This window comes from Papio anubis, chromosome 9, assembly GCF_008728515.1.
Source record: "Papio anubis isolate 15944 chromosome 9, Panubis1.0, whole genome shotgun sequence".
In the NCBI taxonomy this organism is placed as follows: Eukaryota; Metazoa; Chordata; class Mammalia; order Primates; family Cercopithecidae; genus Papio; species Papio anubis.
The window spans coordinates 91,777,745-91,799,472 of NC_044984.1; positions in this window are offsets into that span (position 1 = coordinate 91,777,745).

The following is a 21,728-nucleotide window of genomic DNA, read 5'->3' on the forward strand; positions in this document are numbered from 1 at the left end:
AGAGGAAAGGCAGAAAGGCCCCGTAGATAACAATGTTAAGAAAGCACAGTGGAGAATAAGGATAAATTTGGCATTTGTGAGGTTAGGCAGAATATAGCAGTTCAGAGCAGGGACTTTGAAATCAGATGGATTTGGGTTTAACTCTTAGCTTTGCTTTTTTGCAAACCAGTGTCCTGTTGATTAGAGACAACCCAGGGTCTCTGAGCATCAGATAGTTTTTGCAAGGTTTAAATGAGATTAAGTATTTAAACCATCAAAATGACTAGCATAGTAATAAAAATGATGGTGAAAATAATAGTGGTACTTATTAATGCTTTTGATGATTGGGAAATAATACTTTAAAAACACAAATATTTAATTACAAAATAATAATTGGTAAAATTGACCTCAATGCCCTAGGAAAATTCTTAACCAAATTGCGATCACTTAGAAAAGAAGTAGGTGATTCCTGAGATCAGGAAGGGCTCACCAAGAACAGGTCATGCCAAATTTACTTCCTATCCCTTTTGTTAGTTTTATAAAACAGAGGGAATAGGGGGATGCTATTGACATGGTCTGTCCATTTTAGAAAGACACAGGATAAGGAGATCACATAGCCTGACTTGGATACTTTCAGCCAGGAGAACCTCCCCTTTTTACAGAGTATCCCAGGTTTCTTGTCAGCTACATTCAATGTTTAGAAAGCCTTTCATTATCTGGACCTGAAATTTCTATATTGGTGTTTCAGTTCTACTGTTTGGAAGTGCACAAAAAAAGATTGGTTCTTCTTTCTTTTAGTACTTGAAGATTTAAGTTTCCTCTTCATCTTCCTTCAGATATTTTCTCATCTGTTATCTCTTTCCTCAGTTCTTTACATTGCTGTTCATTTAAAATAATTTCTAAACATGTCTAATGTCTTCCCTTCTGTATTAGTCTGTTCTCACGCTGCTAATAAAGACATACCCAAGACTAGGTAATTTATAAAGTTAAAAGGTTTAATTGACTCACAGTTCCACATGGCTTGGGAGGCCTCACAATCATGGTGAAAGACGAAGGAAGAACAAAGGGATGTCTTACATGGTGGTAGGCAAAGAGAGAGCTTGTGCAGGAGAATTTCCATTTATAAAACCATCAGATCTGGTGAGACTTACTCACTATCACAAGAAGAGCATGGGAAAGACCCACCCCTATGATTCAATTATTTCCCACCAGGTCCCTCCCACAACATGTGGGAGTTATGGGAGCTACAATCCAAGATGAGATTTGGGTGAAGACATAGACAAACCGTATTACCTTCAGTGCTTTATTGTACCATGTCCCTCTTAGAATTGGTAGTGATATTTCTGATGTTTTTTAGACCTATGCACATTACAGAAGGACAGACACCTGGCATGCAGTAATATTTTCATTTTTTGTTTTCAATACTGTGAACATTTTAAAGGAGCTATGTGACATTCTTAACTCATTTTGAACTTGAGAAAAACAAAATTGAGCTACACCCTTTAAAATATGTCTATAGCTGTGCTATATCTATTGACTTTTCAAAATCTAAAATGTAGGGTTTTATCATTATCCATCTTATTACTTTCAGTACAGTAACCTAACCTGTCAAAATCTTGATCCTGTCCTCTGTCATTTTAGTTATCCCTCCTGGCTTCATTTCATCCTCAAATTGGATTTGCATGATCCTACATTATAAGTCACTGACAGAAGTGTTGAATAGTACAGAACCAAGTATGGAGCCCTGAAGCATGTCATGAAGACTTCCTTCTGCATTGACTTCGTTTTACTGATTGGTCCTCTTTCAGTAAAAGGTTTCAACCAGCTAAAAATTTTCTTATTTGCACTCTGGTCATCCTCTCACGTGGCTGTCAAGAAATACTTTGAAGTTATAAGAAGAGCCTAGATTCTAGATGTATTAGGGTTCTCCAGAGAAACAGAAGCAACAGCGTGGGTGTTTTTTGTTTTGTTTTGTTTTGTGTGTGTGTGTATGTATGTAGAGAGAGAGAGAGAGAGAGAGAGAGAGAGAGATTTTTTTAATTGGTTTATGTGATTGCAGAGGCTTGGTAAGTCCAAAATCTGGGGTAGACGGGTAGGCTTGAGATGCAGGAAAGAGTTGCAGGTTGAATCTAAAGGCCACCTACTGGCAGAATTCCTTCTTGCTTGGGGGAGGTCAGTCTTTGTTCTATTCAGGCTTTCAACTCACTGGATGACTGAGTCCCCCAACTAACCACCTCCCCCATTATGCAGGATAATCTGCTTTTCTGAAAGTTCACTGATTTATATGTTTAACACATACCTTCCCCCAAAAAACCTATAAACATCCAGAAGAGTGTTTGATAAAATAGCAGGGCACTGTGGCTGTTATGGACTGAATGTATTTGTCCCCCTCAAAATTCATACATTAAAATTCTAACCCCCAAGCTAATGGTATTTGGAGATAGCGCATTTGGGAAATAATCAGGTTTAGATGTAGTCATGAGGTAAGGCCTCATGATGGAATTAGTGTCCATATAAGAAGATTGAAATGACAAAAGCTGTCCTTCCTCACCTTACCATATGAGAACACAATGAAAAGGCAACTGTCTGCAAGCCAGGATGAGAGCTCTCATCAGAGATAAGCATGGGAGGACTCTAATCTTGGACTTCCCAACCTGAAATAAGTTTCTGTTGTTTAGGCCACTCAGTCTGTGGTATTTTGTTATGGTGGCCCGGGCTAACTAAGATAATGGCCCAGCTAAGTTGACACATAGCCTTAATCATTGCACTGAGGTTAGACACATCTGGCCTGCCATGAAGAATTGTTCAGGCTGTACCCTTCACAAAGGCACTATGCTGAGGAGTGGGTGAGCACTCTACAATAGTCAGTGTATCATGTACCCAGCCATGCACTTTGGACTAGGGCAACATCTCCTTGAAGGAAAGGGGCACTTTGTTTAAATTAGTACATAGACATAGTCTATGCGCCAAGCCACGTACACTCGGCCACATTTTTCGAATTTGCACAAAGCCTTAGTATAGGCAAGTTTTGATTTCACATCTAGTTTCTGATTCTGACTCAGTTTCTTAGTAGCTATATGACCTTGGGCAAAGTCATTCATTTCTATGAAGCCAATTTTCCTCATCTGTAAAATGAGTATATGCACCTGGTTCTGAGATTTAGATCAAATGAATTAACATGTATGAAATCCCTGGCTGGCCTAGTGTCTGGCATATAGTAGTGGAAATGGTAGGGTGATGATGTGGTACATTTTCCTGATCTACAACCCAGTATTCCCTCCAGAAATAGTCTGTTAGCATGTTCTTAATTGCAAATATTCTTCCTTTCTTGGCTTAACTGTGGATTCCACTTAGAAACCTTGGCTGATCTGGATGACCACAAGGGCTGCTTTCCAAATATTTAAAAAGCAAGAGATTGAGATATTGAAATTATTTGTCTGGCTTAGGCAAGGACAGTCAGAATCGGGGGACAGTGAGACAGGCCTATGAGTTCCTATTGCCTGGAGCACACAGCTGGCAAGTCTAATTTTAAGTCCTTGCTGAAGTCCCTTTTGATGCTTATAAATGCAGAATATCCTATTTTATCAAAACAGTGAATTCTAGAGAGACACTAAACAGATGACATCCACGCAGCCCTCCCAAGCAGAGCAGAATACATGGTCACTAATAATGTTTGTAAATAAATGAATAAACTGTACAGAGAAATGCAGGATTGGGAATGGATAAAACATAGACTTTTTTTTCCTCTTAATTAAAAGGACTTGGCTGACTTAAAACACCAAAGCTTAGTTTGCCTTTGTGAAGGAAGGATTTGGAATCAAGTGTTAAATCTCTGCTGGTAATTCCATGGCTGCTTGATATCTCAAATACATAATGCTTTTTAGTTTGACACCTCACTCCCAAGAAGAGACAATGCTTAGTATAAATCAATTGTAAATGACTAGAAAATGGGAAAACCTCTCACATGGCTTGATTTTTTATAAAAGTCACAGTTTGGAAAGTATCTGACAATATGATTCCTTTGTAGAGGAGATCCCTATTCCAACAGATTCTGTTCCAGACGAATTTTAAAATTTTCCTAACAGAGCATGTCAGCATCCTTACCATCCTTTTTCTTGTCCCTCTCTTCCTCTTCTCTACAGAAAAGCAGAGTTGACAGTGACAGTGATGTCTGTGTACACCTGGCAGAAGGAAAACCAGAGGCTCATAAGACGACAAAGGCTGTTTTCTTTTCAGTAATTCCCCTGTATGCTTAACTTTCTCCCTCTCCACCCATAGCCAGGTCTTCCTGTATATATGAAGGAAGGAAGGACGGTAGGAAAGAGAGAGAGAAGGAGTGGGAAAGAGAGAAAGGGGAAAAGGAACAAAAGAGAAAGAGATTAGTGGTAGACCTAACAGCAGGATAAAAGGGAAAGAGGAGGAGTTATTTTGATGGATTCCTTGGCCTTTTGCTGGTGTCTATTGAACAAGTCTGATTCTGTGATAATGTATTAAGGGGTAGAAAGAACTTTGTGCTTTGGATGAAATTCCTGCTTCTGTTGCTTTAATTGGCCCTTAGCTCCTGAGACTCTCTGTTGAGTCAATTCCTTCTTAGCCATAGATAATAGAATTACAGCCTCAAAACAAAACAAAACAAACAAAAAAACCCAAACCAAACCAAACAAAAATGCTTTGATGTTGTCCAGTTCTTTTTGTGGAGGAAAGGACAAAGGCCTTGTTAGGGATGACCCAGCCAAGGTCATTCAGCCAGCTGTGGCTGCAGCTGCACTAGAATCCACTTCCTGAAATCAGTGAAGAGCTTTTGCTTTTGTCACTGCTGAATGCAAAGGCTCTACACACAGCTCACCATTCCCATGATCTCTAGTTTGATGTCACTTTGAGCTTTCCTGAAAATATGACAAATGCCAACTCGCTTATGCATTAATTTACTTTTCTTATGCCTTTCCAGGAGGCTGAGGAAACAGGCAGTCATATTAATTCTAAATACCTTGGTGTAGCATAAGATGTTCTCCACTATCATCGTCCTCTGTGGTCCTCCCGAGACTCATGCCTCAGTGACCCTAATCCACCCTCTGTTCCTTGCAAACATTCAGTACCAACTTTGCATCCTTGTACAAACCACACCTACTGCCTGAAATACTATAGCAATGGCAACAATGGGCATTTATTAATTACATACTTACCAGCAAGGATTGATTGGTAAATCACTAGAATTAATCACCTAATAAGTTTGAACATTGGTATACTGACTTACCATGCAGGGATATTAAGAAACCATAGCACAGTTATCCATGGCTTCTTGGCCTAAAGGGAATATTTAATTGTGTCACCCAGAGAATATCACCTTATATTAAGCAAGGCTCAGACAGGAAAACAAATCATTCTAGGTATTTCTAGCAGGAAGGGTTTTACAATAGAGGACTGGAGGCATATAAAACCGTTGATGAACCAGATGCATTCTGAAAGGTCAGAAAAAAGCTCTGCTAGCTCTCAAGTTCCCTCTGAAGTTCACAGGGTGTCATGACTGCCTGGAACACCAAATTTGGTGATTTTTCAGAGACCACTGCAAAACTTTTCATCCACTGGCTAAAGCTCATGCAGCTGTCTGCCTCTTCTGAAAGATCACTAGTATCACCTTGTTTCTCCTCTACCTTCTACATATCATGGAAATTCCTTTTACTGGTGCAATGTAACCTGGAAACATGTTGATAAGGACTTCTTGTAAATGTAGTTTCCAGGCCTTTAGCCTATGAGATATAGGGGATAGTGTAGAGTATGGTGCCACATTGTCAACAGACTATCAGGCACAGATGGCATTTATGTTTCTTCATATTGTGGTGAGAGAAATGAGAAGAAAATCCTTTTTTTAGGGCTTCCATTTCCATTCTAAGTAGGCAGTGACTTTTCTTATCTAAAGAAGTTTAAGCTTCCTCCTCTCATCACCATAGCATGCAAATGAATACTGACTGTAAAGAAAATAAAGGTACAATGACATTGTAAACACACACACAAAAACAAATGTTCTAAGGGCTGCGGTCATTTTCAGGTTAATAATCAAGGTCAAAGGTCAAGAAACTTTTTCTATAAAGGGATAGATGGTAAATATTTTAGACCTTGCAGGTTCTATGGTCTCAGTTGCAACTGCAGGCATACCTCAGAGATATTGCAGGTTCAATCCAGAGCACAGCAATAAAGTAAATATTGTATTAAAGTGAGTCACAAATTTTTCTTTGTGTCTCAATGGATATAAAAGTTATGTTTACACTATACTGTACTCTAATAAGTGTGCAATAGCATTATGTCTAAAAATGTACCTACCTTCATTTAAAAATACTTTATTGCTAAAAATTGCTGATAATCATCTGAGCCTTTGGTGAGTCATAATCTTGTTGCTGGTTGAGGATCTTGCCTCGATAGTGATGGCTGCTGACTGATCAGAATGGTGGTTGCAAAATGTTGGGGTGGCTGTGGCAATTTTATAAAATAAAACAACAATGATGTTTTCTGCATAGATTTACTTTTTCTTTCATGAAAGATTTCTCTGTTGCCTTTCATGCTGTTTGATAGCATTTCACTCTCAGTAGAGTTTCCTTTGAACTTGGAGGCAATCCTCTTAAACCTTGCTGTTGCTTTATCAACTGAATTTATTTAATATTCTAAACCTTTTATTGTCATTTAACAATGTTCACAACATTTTCACCAGGAGGAGATTCCACCTCGATAACTATTTTCTTTGCTTATCTATAAGAAGCAACTTCTCATCCATTCAAGCTTTACCATGAGATTATAGAAATTCAGCCAAATCTTCAGGATCCACTTCTAATTCTAGTTCTCTTGCTACTTACATCACATCTACAGTTACTTCCTCCACAAACGTCTTGAACCCCTTGAAATCATCCATGATGACTGGAATTAACTTTTTCCAGATTCATGTTAGTGTTGATATTTTTACCTCCTGTAAATCACAAATGTTCTTAATGGCATCTAAAACGGCAAATATTTTCCAGAAGGTTTTCAATTTGCTTCACTCATATCCATCAGGAGAATCACAATCTATGGAATCTATAATCCTACAAAATGTATTTCTTAAATAATATGGCTTGAAAGTGAAAATCACTCCTTCATCCATGAGCTGCAGAATGCATGTTGTGTTAGCAGGCGTGGAAATATTAATCTCTTTGTACATCTTCATCAGAGCTCTTAGGTACACTGTCAGTGAGCAGTAATATTTTGAAAGAAATCTTTTTTTTTTTCCAAGCAGTAGGCCTCAACAGTGGGCTTCAAATATTCAGTTAAGCATTGTGTTAACATATGTGCTAATATCCAGGCTTTGGTATTGCACTTATAGAGCACAGACAGAGTTGATTTAGCATAATTCTTAAGGGCTCTAGGATTTTCAGAATAGCAAATGAGCATTGGCTTAACTTAAAATCACCATCTGCATTAGCCCCTAAAAAAAAGAATCAGCCTTTCTTTGATACTTTGAAGCCAGGCATTGACTTTTCTCTAGCTATGAAAGTCCTAGATGGTGTCATCTTCCAATATGAAACTGTTTAGTCTAAAAACAGTTAAAAATCTGTTGGTTAGTATAGCTGTGTTCATAAATGATCTTAACTAAATCTTCTGGACAACTTGCTGCAGCTTCCACATCAGCACTTGCTGCTTCAACTTGCAGTTTCATATTATAGAGACAGCTTCTTTCCTTAAACCTCATGAACCAACCTCTCTTAGCTTCAACATTTCCTCTGCAGCTTCCTTAACTCTCTCAGCCCTTACAGGATTGAAGAGAGTTAGGTCCTTGCCCTAGATTAGACTTTGGCTTAAGGGAACATTATAACTGGTTTGTTCTGTCCAGACCACAAAAACTTTCTCTATATCAGTAATAAGGTCATTTCTCTTTCTTATTTATATATTCCCTGGAGTAGTACTTTAAATTTACTTCAAGTACTTTTCCTTTGCATTCACAGCTTGGCTACCTGTTTGGCACAAGAGACCTAGCTTTTGGCCTATCTTGGCTTTTAATTTGAAATGAGAGAGGTGAAATTCTTCCTTTTACTTAAACACTAAGAGGACATTGTGGGGTTATTAATTGGCCTAATTTCCAATATCATTGTGTCTCAGGGAATAAGGAGACCTGAGGAAAGGGAGACAGATGTGGGAAAACAGCTGCTCAGGGGAGTAGTCAGATATGTACAGCATTTGTGATTAAGTTTGCTGTCTTATATGGGCATGGTTCATGGCACTCCAAAACAATTGCAATATCAACATCAAAGATCATTGATCATAGATCACTATAACAGATATAATAATAAAGAAAAATTTGAAACATTGCAAGAATTACCAAAATGTGGCACAGAGACATGAAGTGAGCACAATGTTGGAAAAATGGTGCTCATAGATTTGCTCAGTGCAGGATCACCACAGACTTTCAATTTGTAAAAAATTACCATATCTGCAAACTGCAATAAAGTGAAGCAAAATATAATGAGTACTTGTGTGTACTCAACTCTGCCCTGGTAGTATTAAAGCAGACATAGACAATCTATAAATTGAGTGTAGTTGTGTTTCAATAAAACTTTATTTACAACAATAAGAAATGGGCCATAGTCTTCTGATCCCTGACATACATTAATAATAAGAAGCCAAAAAAAAAAAAAAAAAAAAAACTAAAGTAAAAAATAAAACCAACTTCCTTCACCAAAACAAACAAACAAAATTTCAGCTACCTGTTAGAGTTGCCTATGACAATGTTAATGAAGGAGACAGTGAAGAGGGAGTAAAAATTATTTGCTGAACTGTTTTGGTTAAGGGGATGGGAGAAAAGTTAGTAGCTGTTTCTACACTTTGGTGAGAAGGAAGCAGAGACTAATAACAGAATCCATGCAGATCTTTGTAGTTGCTTATACGTATGAGCATGTGTAGTCCCTGGTATATATAATTCTCATTATACAGTTTGAACCTGGGAATTCTCAACAAAACTTTTTTTACACCATTATCAACAATCGTTCCAGTGCAAGTAATGAAAACCCAATCCAAATTGGCTTAAGCAAAAAGGCAGGGTGCCTTGGCTCTTGTTCCTGAAAACACCAGGAGCATTACTGACTTGCTGTAAAATTGGCTGTAAGTGTGTGGGCAATATCAATAGAAATCAATGTCTACATTGCTCAGCTCAGATACTCTCTGACTTTCTTTATTTTTAGTCAGGCTTACTTTCCCTTTGGGTGGGGCACATATGATCTTCCAGCCTTGCAAGCCCAGTGGGAAGAGAGTCCCACCTTCCTTATGGTTCTAGAAAAGTTCTAGGGCTGACTCTAGTTGGCCTGAGCTGGGTCTCAGGCACAATATGGAGTCAACTATTCTGGCAAGAGGGAAGGAAAATGGTGATTACCTAAGCTGAAGTTATGTGCCTCAAAGCAGATGGGGGATCAACCTCATCTTAATCACACAGATTGATAATAAGGGAGGAAGCACACTTTCCAAAAGGAAAATTGAAATGTTATCAGGCTACAGTGAAATGCGGACTAGGCTGGTAAAAACCATGAGTCTACTAGTTGGGCTTTTTTTCATAAAGTTCCAAATTATGTTACACGTAATTAAGCACAGGTATCTAAAATAGATGGGCTTATCATCATAGAGTTATGGTTCCAATGTCCTTCTAAGTAGTGGTGCTATCTCAGCCATGGGCATATAGCTGATATGAGGCAGATCAATAAATAAACTTGAACAACCCAAAGGAACTTGTTTCAGTAGGATAAATATAGCAAACTTTCCTGGGAAGTACCTTTCTGGAGATCCTCAAACAAGATGGAGACCATTTTCTTTTCTAAACCAGAATCATTTGATCATTTGTTCTTGTTTTTCTTTAGTTCTCATGAAAACGGTTAATGAGAGCAGGGGGTGCAGTGGGGGGTGTTACAGATTCCTTTCTAGGATGCTGTGGCACTTGACTTTCCTTTAGCTTATTCACTGAACTGGATAAAGACTTTGAAGCTTTTAAAAGCAAAATGCATATAGATTTCATTTTATCAGGTTAAAGAGATATGAATTTCATCTTGCCTGAAACAGACCCTACCCTACCAACTGTGGATATGCGATTTCAGCGTGGCCACCAGCACCGCAGTGTGAGCAAGCACTGACCTTTTAGATTATTGCCTAAGCCTTCATTAAGAAGAGCATCCAAAATGACAGCCATGCCTCTAAGGAAGCCCAGCATTCCACACTGGTAGCCCAAGCAGTGAAAATTGACTTGGCGTGGGATTCTCCTCTCCCAGGCCCCCATACTGGGAGCTAGGGGCACAAGACAGCATGTTGGCAGATTCCAATCACTTAGGAGCTTTCCTTTATGACTCTGCTTTGTAAGAATGCATCTAGTTAAATCCACAGGGTCATTGACTGTGGCTTTCAAAACAGGAGGTTTTATGAAGGAATGCAGACCTGGAATCCAAGGTTCAGAGCCCAGACCTTCAAACAGATTAATCGCCATGGGGAGCGTCATAAGAGTTTTCCAACTTTGGCTTCATCCTGTGCCCTAGCAACCACGGGGCCCCTATTCAGCAAACCCAGGTTTCCACTATGGTGTCTTGGACAGAGCACTGGGCAGGGAGCCAAGAACTGGGTTGGTCTCATTTCAGCTCTCCAACTGGCTTCCTGTGTGCCCCCTTGAGCAGGTTCTTAACTGCTCTGTCTGCATTTCCAGATTATTAAGTTAAGAGGAGAACAATAATTCCCTAAGACACACACAGTTCCGGGGTAGGGGATAGAGGTAGGACAGGTGGATGAGTGTGTGTGTGTTGGGAGGGTTGGTGTCTGAAGGGCAACTAAATCATTTGTCATAGAGAAAGCATCCTGCTCTGTCTCATGGGTAAAATAAGTAACTATCTGTTGCTCTTACATTTGCCTTCTGATAAGATAAAGAAGAGAGATGGGAAGACAAAATAAACAAATAGGACTGAGATACAAATGAAGAACTGATTGTCTATTCTATGAGTTTAATGTAACCTTCCCTAAGAATTTCTAGAACCCTGTATTTAAATTTAAAACCACATTTTTTCCAAATTTGAATTTTAAATTATATTTTCCCCAACAAAGGGGACATATGAGAAATGCTAAATAAATATTTGTCATATTAGTAAGATAATTTTAAATATTTGCTAGAAAGCCATCCTAGTAAGATAATTTTAAATATTTGCCTTCTGTACCAGATAAGGCAACCTGTGGGAGGTCCCTCAGGCTTAATCACAGTAGCTAGCATTTACTGAGTGCCTGTAGTGTGCCAAACATGGTGTCTCACACTTGGATATGGGTTGTCCCATTTCTTCTTAGCACTAGCTGCATGCAATAAGGTGTTTACTGTCATCCTGATTTTGTAGATTGGGAAACTAACATAGATGTATAGGAATTAACCACGTTTCCATGAGATTGTGAAGCTGGGTTTTGAACCCAAGCAGTTAAGTTGATTATAGAGTCCAAGCACTACCCCCTTCCACTGCTCTTGCCAGTGACTTCCCTGTCTACCCATTACTGTCATGTGAGACAAGAGGACCTGGAACCCCCCAAGGAAGTGCTGGTCCTGGGCAGGGTTGCCAGATTTAGCAAATAAAAATACAGGATGCCTACTTCAATTTGAATTTCAGATGCACAAAGATAGTTTACTATAAGTATAACCCATGCAATATTTGGGACATACTTATACTAACAAATTATGTGTTGTTTATTGACAGCACATAAATTCAAATGTAACAGGGTGTCTTATATTTTATCTTGCAATCCTCTCCCTGAGAGACATGGCTGCTATGGAAGGGTCCATTCCATAAATCTTGGCCAGTCTAGGATCCCCAAGGAAAGAGTTCCTTTTTACAACCTAACACTTAGTTTCTATCTCCCACCCAAATTGGGGTCAAAGCTACTTGCTTTTCCAAACTGGTTGAAATCTAAGTGCCTTAGGTGTTTCTAGTAGATACAGATGACTTAGCTTAAGGGAAGGATGGGTTCCTGATAAAACCACCCTTGCATAAATGCGTCATCGTGTTTGTGGGAGGAGTTCAGAGACAATTTCTGCTCAGATAGCTATAAGAGCTGTAGACCTGTATCCTCTAGCTGCCTGTCACTCAGAGATATATTTTCTTTGGCTCAGTAATTATTGCTAAGGCTCTGTCCTTGTCCACTACAGTCTCCACCTATCTTATTTTTTTCACACTTGGTTTCTGGCCTGTTCTGCTCCTTTATGTTATCTGTCTGTATCCTCTCCCCAGTCGTTTGAGTTGATAACCCGTTTTAGGAATATAGCACCCCAGGAGATAACCAGAATTCAATTTCAATTTTAAAACCGCATTTGATTAGATATCATGATTTAGGCAAATGCATGCAGGTTTTAATACAGTTTATGCAAATTCCCAATGATCCTTCTATTCCATTCAAACGGCAATGGCCACTAGTAAAATCCTAGTGAAGCCCACAGGTAAAGAATGCATGTGTGTAATTGAGCATTGGATTGAGATGGGGTTCTCTGAGCTTTGAAAGGGCAAATGGTGTAAACATTAATAGAGGCTAACATGTAGAGGGAGGCCTAAAGAGCCGGACTGGAATGTGTTTAGTTTAGAGGCAAGGAGACTTAAATGTTGATTTATAAACAACCCAGAACCAGATGCAAGAATATCTGTTTTCTGTGAATATGATGTATCCTTCTTATGAGAGTCTCTTCCTCCAAAGAAATAAAAAGAAGATCTGCCAACTATTTAAATGAAGATAAATGGGTCTTGTACTTTAATTTTGCCTGCTGTTATAAGGCAGATTTTGAATTAGGAAGATTTCAACTTTAATCATGGCACCATGTTCTGAAGAGAATCATGTTGCAAATTACTGATTGAGATCGGCTCAATTGTAGAAAAATGTTGTTTAGGATTTTAAGAAGTGATGTTAATAAATTATGCTCAAAATGTCATCAACCAACTTTTTTTTTTTCTTTTTTTCTTTTGATCTTGTTATATTAACCCCTTTTATTGAGCATCAATGGATTAAAGAAAGTATTGATTGTAGAAGTGATTTGAAAATTATACAATGTGAAAGGGTATTGGTGGAACTATTAAGTGGTTCTTGAACTTCATTTGTCTTTGCTCAAAACAACTTCTGATTTATAAATGGTCTGGCCCATGTGTGAAGAGACTGACTTCAACAAATGAAAACTAACATTTGGACCAGGGAGAAAAATGCATCTCAGATTACTTTCCTGTTTCTAACCTTGAGAAAGATAGGTGGTGAGAGGACATTGTAGGCGTTGGATATGGGAGTGTAAATGCCAAGGCCTGTTATGTATTTAAATCTGGCCAGTAACAATTTATCTTCATGTTCCTTTTATCCTCACCCAAACCATTAGGTAATCAAGTTTAGACTCTTTGCATATGCGTTTTCAATATTTATCTTCAGGCCATTTAAACCAAGGTGCATTTCCATGATTAAAAGTGCACAATAAGGAGAGTTATGAAAAATGACTATAAAAGAAGAAAATTGGAGAGATAAGCTAAATAAACGAAACCAATTAGAAAACAGGCTTCACAAAGAGATGAAAATACATGTAATTTTGTGCAAGAAATAGATAATGTTAGTTAAAGCTTTATAAAGTGCTTGTGGGGAAATTAGAATCAGCCATTTAAATGTGAGGAAGAGATGAACTGGTAATCAGTGGGGCTGATGGAGTGGTGGAATAAATTATTTGAAATTCAAGGTTTTAAATAGGGTTTCAATAGTGTTTTGAGAAAGGATGTCAGAAGACCAACATGGGCCAATTACAGAGATCAAGATGGGAGGTAGTGAATTAACTTGAGGAGCCTGGTGGAGGAAAGGAAAAGAGTGAATTCTAGAAAGATGTAAGTACGTTTGAGTGGGAATGAATAACACACTGAGACTAAAATATGAATATATAGCAGTAATAGGTCATAAGATTAAATAGTTAAAATGATACAAATATAATAGGAAATAGAAAAGACGAAGCAGATGGAAAATAATGTATTTTGTATTTCTCTTTTAAGATTAAGATTTCTGATTGCAAATGGAGGGGAATCAATGTCAAGATAAATAAAATTAATGTGTATTTGACAAATAAAGGAAACAAATTCCAATGAGAGATGAAATTACACCTCCCCCACAAAATACCCTCAACTAAAACATATTTAGCAATTCTTGCTTTTTCTAGGAAGCAGTCCTTGAATATTTTTATATCGTGTTTTCATGTGTTATTGTATTCAAATCCATCAAAGTGGTACAATTTCTAGCATTTTTCTCTCTTAATTTGCAGTCATCTTTGTGTCTTGGACCAACATTATTTCTCACTTCTATCACACAGGGTGGGTTTCATGTCTCTTTCACTATTTCCTAAGGGCAAGGAGCAGATTCGTTATTTCATTCTCTTTCTGTTTGGGGGAAAAGCACCTGCTCCCAGTGATTTCTCACTATTTTACTGACTGTTACACAAAAAAGTTAGGTATGGGGAAAAGAGTCATATTTTAAGGATCAAAGATTAAATTTAGAATGAAAGTTAAATTCAGAAATAAGTAACCTGGATAGAAAAATATTAACTGATGAGAGCCAATTCAAGCCAATGTCTAAGCGTAGGGAGGTCACTATGACCTTGAAGGAATTAAGATGTTTCAAGTCAGAAATGGTGAGTTAACGCCAGCATTATTTCACCTGACAAGGGATATCCACATATACTTACACAAATGGATGTTTTTCTTTTCTTTGGGCAGGCCAAATCCATTACATAATTTTTCTAAAAAGGGTTGTCCTTTTGCTCTGCTGATAACTATAGAGTGGTTTGTGCCTCGGCAAGATGAATGTCCTTCAGCCCTTGGCTCTTACCTTGAATTTGACTGGAGTTGCTCTTAAGCATTTTCAAAGGCATTCAAATGTCCCATCTCTGCACAGTAAAATGAATTTAACAACCAAAGCCATGGGGAAAATCATCTGGTAGGCCTCACTGGCAGATGGGTGGTCTACTGACATGCTTTTTTTTTTTTTTTTTTCTTTCATATGAAAGATAACCTGCTCTTTGATGAGAATCACAACTATAAGGCATAAAATTAACAGTGATTGTTAATTTAGAGGCAGAAGCAAAAGAGAGGCAATACTTCATGGAGGTGTTTTCATGCAACTTACAATAGGAGCCCATAGATTCAGGTGCTGTTTCATTAACTCTTCTGCCTTCAAATCACTAATAGCCTTGTTGGCAGAATACAGAGATCACTATTCCTTGTCATCAAAGGACCACTTGAATTGGGTCCCTCATATGAGGTCTCAAGAAGGCCGTCTCCCTGTTCTGAAGTGACTTCCCCCAACTGCATGCTTAGGGGTATCCATTTGCAGTTTTCCAGTGCAAAACAAATGAAAAATTTTTCTGTGAAACAGAAGTCTGTATTATAAGGCATTAAGTATTCTTTATGTCACCAGCAAGATTAAGCAGAGCCTGGATCTTTTCTTTCCTCAAGTGCTAACGTGGCATTTCCTGGAATCAGGGCATGGCACAGGGAGCTAACGATGTCATTAGGCACTTTAAAACTCTGAAAATTACTTTCAACTGAGTTTCAACATGATTTTGGCTCTTGATTCTATCAGGTGGGGGCAGAAATTATTTCAATGGAACGAGACTGAGAAGAGGTAAATTTGTAAGCATGGCTTCCAAAAAAAAAGAAAGCACATTTCATGGTGCCTGGTTAAGGCTTTGGATTGTGGGGTAGGGATTTGAATGGTCTGTTGCTTCATATAAATTGAAATTCTTTCTGGATTTACCTCTAGTCTAGGTTTGAAAGGGTTTGGAAGTTTTTTTTCCTTCTGCTCAGCCTTCTTTAGTTTTAAATCTCTCCCCACTGGCGTTGCAATTTTCTTTCCAATTTTTGTTATTTCATATTATAATAGAAGCTAGGATTTTTTCCCCCTGTTCAGATCCTTTTTTAAAAAAATTTTTCCTCCAACTTTCCTTTCTTCATTTCTTCTTCAAGTCTTACTGGTGGCCAGGAACAGTGTTGGAAGTGAGGCTGTGAAACAGACAGATGACAGAACTGCAAGGAGAAATAAACACATGAACTATATGAGACTCTATCAGTAATTGGCAGAGAAAATAAGTGACCTCAAAGCTTATAGTCAGAGACAGGCAAGATTGTGAAACAGATGATAAGTCCTCTGTCATTAGAGATCTTCTCCCTATGTCATGGAGGGAGGACAAACAAGAGGGTCTGGGAAGGAGTTTTGAGCTAGACTGCATGTTCCATGAGGGCTCCTGACATTTCTAGCACTGAGTAGCTAGTGTCACTTAGGCACTGAAAAACTTCAGTACTGGATGGATGCATAAGGGATGGGAGGAGAAAGAAAGAAGGAAGAACTGAGACAATTTAATCTTAAAAAATAAGTGATAGCACATGAGAATACTATACCTGGTCTGAGAGTTCAGCTGCTTGAGAGAGTAATGCAAGGGCACAGTTTGAAAACTTTGGCGACTTGTATATATTGTTTATATATTTACATATATTATGCTCTGTTGGGGCATGAATTATGTATTTTTATCTTTGTAACCCTCAGTTATTTCAATGTGGTCCTGTGGGTTCTCAGTGGAAAAGTATTATGGTAATGAATGAAGGTGGTGGGGGCCATGGGAGGATTTTAATTAAGGGAAAGAAATGGTGAGATGCGTATTTTAGAAAGGTGGCCACAGCATCAGTATGGGATGCAGCCTGGCAGCTTTAGAGTATGGATTATAGCTGTTTGGGTCATGGCCCATACTTTAAGACAAAGACAGAGAATGAAAGAGAATTTTGAAAGGCAGCATGCATTGCTCTCTCTATTTTTATATATTTGTACACTGCCACATGATGTATTTCTTACCAGTGTCATGGACAAAAGCAGTTTAAGATACCATTTAAGAAGCATTGGATTAGTTTAGAGAAATAGAGACAGCAAGACAGGCTATATCTATAATCAAGGCAGAAAATAATGATGGCCTGGACTAGGCAGCTGCTTTATGTTGCAAGGAACTATATTGGGCTAATTTTCTGCCTTATTGTATCTATTCCTGTACTGAATTTTACAGGACACTGAATACAGGAGGTAACTGGTAAATTTGAAGGAAACTCTGAAGTCAGGAAACTTTTATTTTGATACAAAGCTGGAACATTCATCCTCATCTTATTAAGCTTAATTTGTTTAAGAAAAAGAAATCTTAAAAAAATATTAAAAATATTGCTGCTGAATTCCGTGGTGTCTGAGTCCTGTCCCAGTGTTGAAATGACCAGATTCACAGACATTTCAGAGAAGGAGAAATCAATGTGGTAGAAGGATCAGGACGTATCATTGGAGGCTGTACTTGTTTCCCATGGCTGCAGTAACACATCACTACAAATTGGTGGCTTAGAAGAAGAGAAATTTATTCTCTCTGAATTCTGGAGGCTGAAAGTTTGAAATCAAGTTGCAGACAGAGCCGTGTTCCTTGAAAAGGCTCCAGCAGAACCTGTTCTTTGCCTCTTCCAGCCTTCTTTGACTTGTGGCTGCATCACTCTAATCACTGCTTCTGTGTTCACGTTGCCTTCTTCAATCTACTATATCTGTCTTCTCCTCTGTGTGTGTCTTATAAGGACACTTGCCATTGCATTTAGGGCTCACCCAGATAACCAGGATGGTTTCCCCAACTTTCCCCATCTCAAGATCCTTAATGATGTCTGCAAAGATCCTTTCTCCAAATCAAGTCACATCCACAGGTTCTAGGAATAAGAACATGGACGTATTTTTTAGGGGACCACCGTTCAGCCCACTGCAGGGGGGAGTACTCCTGAGTCAATAGTCATATATGACACTTCACCAGAGGAAGATCTGGCCTGTGCATTCGAGCTAACACAAAGGGGAGAAGGTTTCTTTCTGTGAGTGACAGACACTGGGCTTTGGTGCTGGGGCAGCCAGGTGGCATGGTGAAAGAGAAGGCCCAGATTCAGTTGGGGTTCTATATCTTTGTTATTGTGAAAAAAGCATTTATGAATTGTTAACAGAGGTATATGGTACTCTTGTGAAAAAATAACCTCAAATATGTAAGGCAAATGTTTGTTAAGAAAGGGGAACCTACATATATAATTTGAGACAATTGCCTAACCTCTCAGGTTCTCAAAAACCTTGTCTGTAGAATAAGTGAGTTAAATCAACTGAATGAATCTAAGTTCCCACCCACTTTTAAGTTTATTTTCTTCTGAATGAACTCTGCAGCAGGTGCATACCTCCCCCGGCCCACTCTCTTCCCTTCTGTATTACTAAGTGCTTGCAGTTTGCTCACATTTCGCAAAATGGCTTGCCGGCATCCATGGAAGTTTAACTGCAGAGTAGCCTGTTTCTCTTTTAGTGAATGGGTCTCTGGAGAACTTCAGGATGGAAGCTACCTCAATTAAAAGTTTTATTGGCAAAATATAATTCAATAATATACATATACATTGTCACTATAAGTTAGCAAGGAAGAATATTCAATTTGGAGCACCAGCAGAAGAGCAGATGTAAGTTTGTCTGTGAAGCACATAACACAGTCCCGTGGAATTTTTAGATGTTCAGTAATTGCTTGTTGAATTTCAATGCAATGGTCTAGGAAAAGAATTTATTGCACAGTCCCTACTTTTGAAGGAAACCTCTGGAGTCTAAGTGTTGTCACCAGCTTACTCATTTTCCTTCCACTTCAGAGTTGGGAACCTGGCATTGTACTCGCCCTAAGGTTCAAACAGCCCCTTCAGTCTCAAAAACTCTAGCCTTGTTATGATATGGCTCTGTTCCCTTCCCTTCCCTGTCTGGAGCCCCTGGCATTGTATTCACTCCAGGATTCCAGGATTTAAACGGCCCTGCAGCCACTAGCAGCTTTGGCTCTAAATGGCCTCGAGCAGTTTGAACACTTTGAGTCTCTGAAGCCTGGCACCTCTGGGCTTGTGGCTTCATTCCTGAAAACCCCCTACTTTACTGCCCATTCCCTCTAGGCATCAAAACTTCAATGCGAAGCTGATCCCAATACCTAGCAATCATCCTTCTATGGGACTGCCTTCCAATCTGTCAGAGTCGCTCTCTCCCTGGCAGGCACTAGCCTTCAACTTTTCCTTCTTCCAAAATAGAAGGGGAAAAAGGAGAGAAAAGTAGAGCCAACTCTTATGTGTTAATTTCCGAGATCTGGCCCAAATCTGGGGTACCCTACTCCCAGGCAGCTCAGAGACTGCCTCAATTACTGGGACAACCCTGTGTTCACAGGGACTCCTAGCCTTCATTAATATTAATAGGGATTCCACAGTTCTCTACTTCGGTGTTGCAGGGTTAAACTTCAGTCTACCTTCCTGACTAGTTAAACCTGTTTATTTGTGTAGAAAGCTAACATTTTGGACATAGGAAGTTTCCAGTAAACTTTAGATGAATGAATGACTCACTGAATTAATGGTTTGAAATGCCTTGTATCTGTAACAACACAAGATCATTTAAAATAAACAAAATAGAATAGCTTCTTCTAGAGCTGTGGTCCCCAATCTTTTTGGCACCAGGGATCAGTTTCAAGGAAGACGATTTTTCCATGAACTGGGGATGGCTGGGGGGTGGTTTTGGGATGTATTACATTTATTGTACACTTTATTTATATTGTTAATACATTGTAATATATAATGAAATGATTATACAACTCACCATAATGTAGAATCAGTGGGAGCCCTGAGCTTGTTTTCCTGCAGCTAGACAGTCCCATCTGGGGGTGATGGGAGACAGTGACAGATCATCAGGCATTAGATTCTCATAAGGAGCACACAACCTCAATCCCTCACATGCACAGTTCACAACAGGGTTCACACTCCTATCAGAATCTAATGCTGCCACTGATCTGACAGAAGGAGGAGCTCACACAGCAATTCGGGCAATGGGGAGTGGCTATAAATACAGGTGATGCTTTGCTTACTTGTCCTCTACTCAATTCCTGCAGTGTGGCCTGGTTCCTAGCAGGCCATGGACTACTACTGGTCTGTGGCCCAGGGTAGGGGACCCCTGCTCTGGAGAATGAGATGAAGACTCAAGAAAATCGATATGAGATTGGAAGCTGGGCATGGCGACTCATGCCTGTAATCCCAGCACTTTGAGAGGCCAAGGTCGGTGGATCACTTGATCCCAGGAGTTTGAGACCAGTCTGGGCAACCTAGCCAGACCTCATCTCTATAAAAAAAAAATACAAAAATTAGCTGGGGGTGGTGGTGCACACCTGTAGTCCCAGCTACTTGGGAGGCTGAGGCAGGAGGATCACTTGAGCTCAAGAGGCAGAGTTACGGTGAGCCAGGATGGCACCACTGCATTCCAGCCTGGGCCACAGAGTGTGACTCTGTCCCAAAGACAATCTATGAGACTGGGACAGTTCATTGTTCCTCATGCAAGATCTACCTTTTTCACTAAATAGTTCTGTATTTTTATTGTACAATTCCACATTATATTTGGCTACAGATATTTCACCATAAAACAGCAGGCTTCAGTTTTGTACTGATCTTTGGTTAAGTAAACATTTTCACATGACCTAGAAATGTGAAATTGTAATAACCTCCCCCCCAAAAAAAACAGTGCCTCCCACTCCTATGTTTGCATGCTTTTGCTTTTTATTTATTTATTTTTGAAACAGAGTCTCACTTTGTCACCCAGGCTGGAGTGCAGTGGCATGATCTCGGCTCACTGCAACCTCCACCCCCGCCGGGTTCAAGCAATTCTTCTGTCTCAGCCTCCCGAGTAGCTGAGACTACAGGTGCGCACCACCATGCCCGGCTAATTTTTGTATTTTTAGTAGAGACGGGGTTTCACCATATTGGCCAGACTGGTCTCAAACTCCTGACCTCGTGATCCTCCCACCTAGGCCTCCCAAAGTGCTGGGATTAAAGGCGTGAGCCACCACACCAGGCCTGCATGCATTTTTATGTGGCTTCCACTTCACTCCAAAAACTTCCCCTACATCCGGCTCAATTCCCCTCTTCTCAGCCCTTAATCGCAGAGTCTCTGTAATAAAACATGTGATGTTATATTAAATCTGTGTGTGAATTTGCCCTCCCTCCCTAAATTGTAGACTCCTTCGGTTCTGGGACTCGATATTTTCCCAGTGCCAAATATTGTGCCTGGCACATTGTTGATCACTCTCAGAGAGTGGTTCTTGAACTGATTTCCTTCTCACTGTGATTTCCCCCTCCCCTTCCTATGCAGGACATTCCTCCTTTTATTCTTCTACATCTGCAGTGGCCCTTTGGGCTGCTGTTCAGCTGTGTGCTTGCATTTGTCCTGGAGAGTGAATGTCAGCATGGGGCTTGGGATAGAAAGCAGAGTCAAATGACTGGTCTGTTTAAGAAAGAGTTAAGCCTCCAGCATTAGCTATAAATACCCAGCTAAGAGAGAATTCCCAGAGTTCACAATCTCATGTTAATGAAGATTTCTCCTGATAAGAGCAGCAGGCAAACGTCCCCCCCAACCCGAAGAAGCAACATTCACCTTCCAAATTGCAGGCATTTTCTGGAGTGTGATATTTGTTTGTTTGTTTAGTTGACAAGTATTTACAGTGCCTACATGTGGTGGACACTTCCTTACCTGATGGGCTAGAAACCAGCCAGCTGAATTAATCTCTGCATAGCAGAAAAATATTATAAAAAGAGCTCAAAATCCTAAACAAAACAAAACAAAACAAAAAAACTACAGGGCTGGGGGATCTTAATATTTCACCATTTTGAAATAGCTTTTTGGATGGGAAC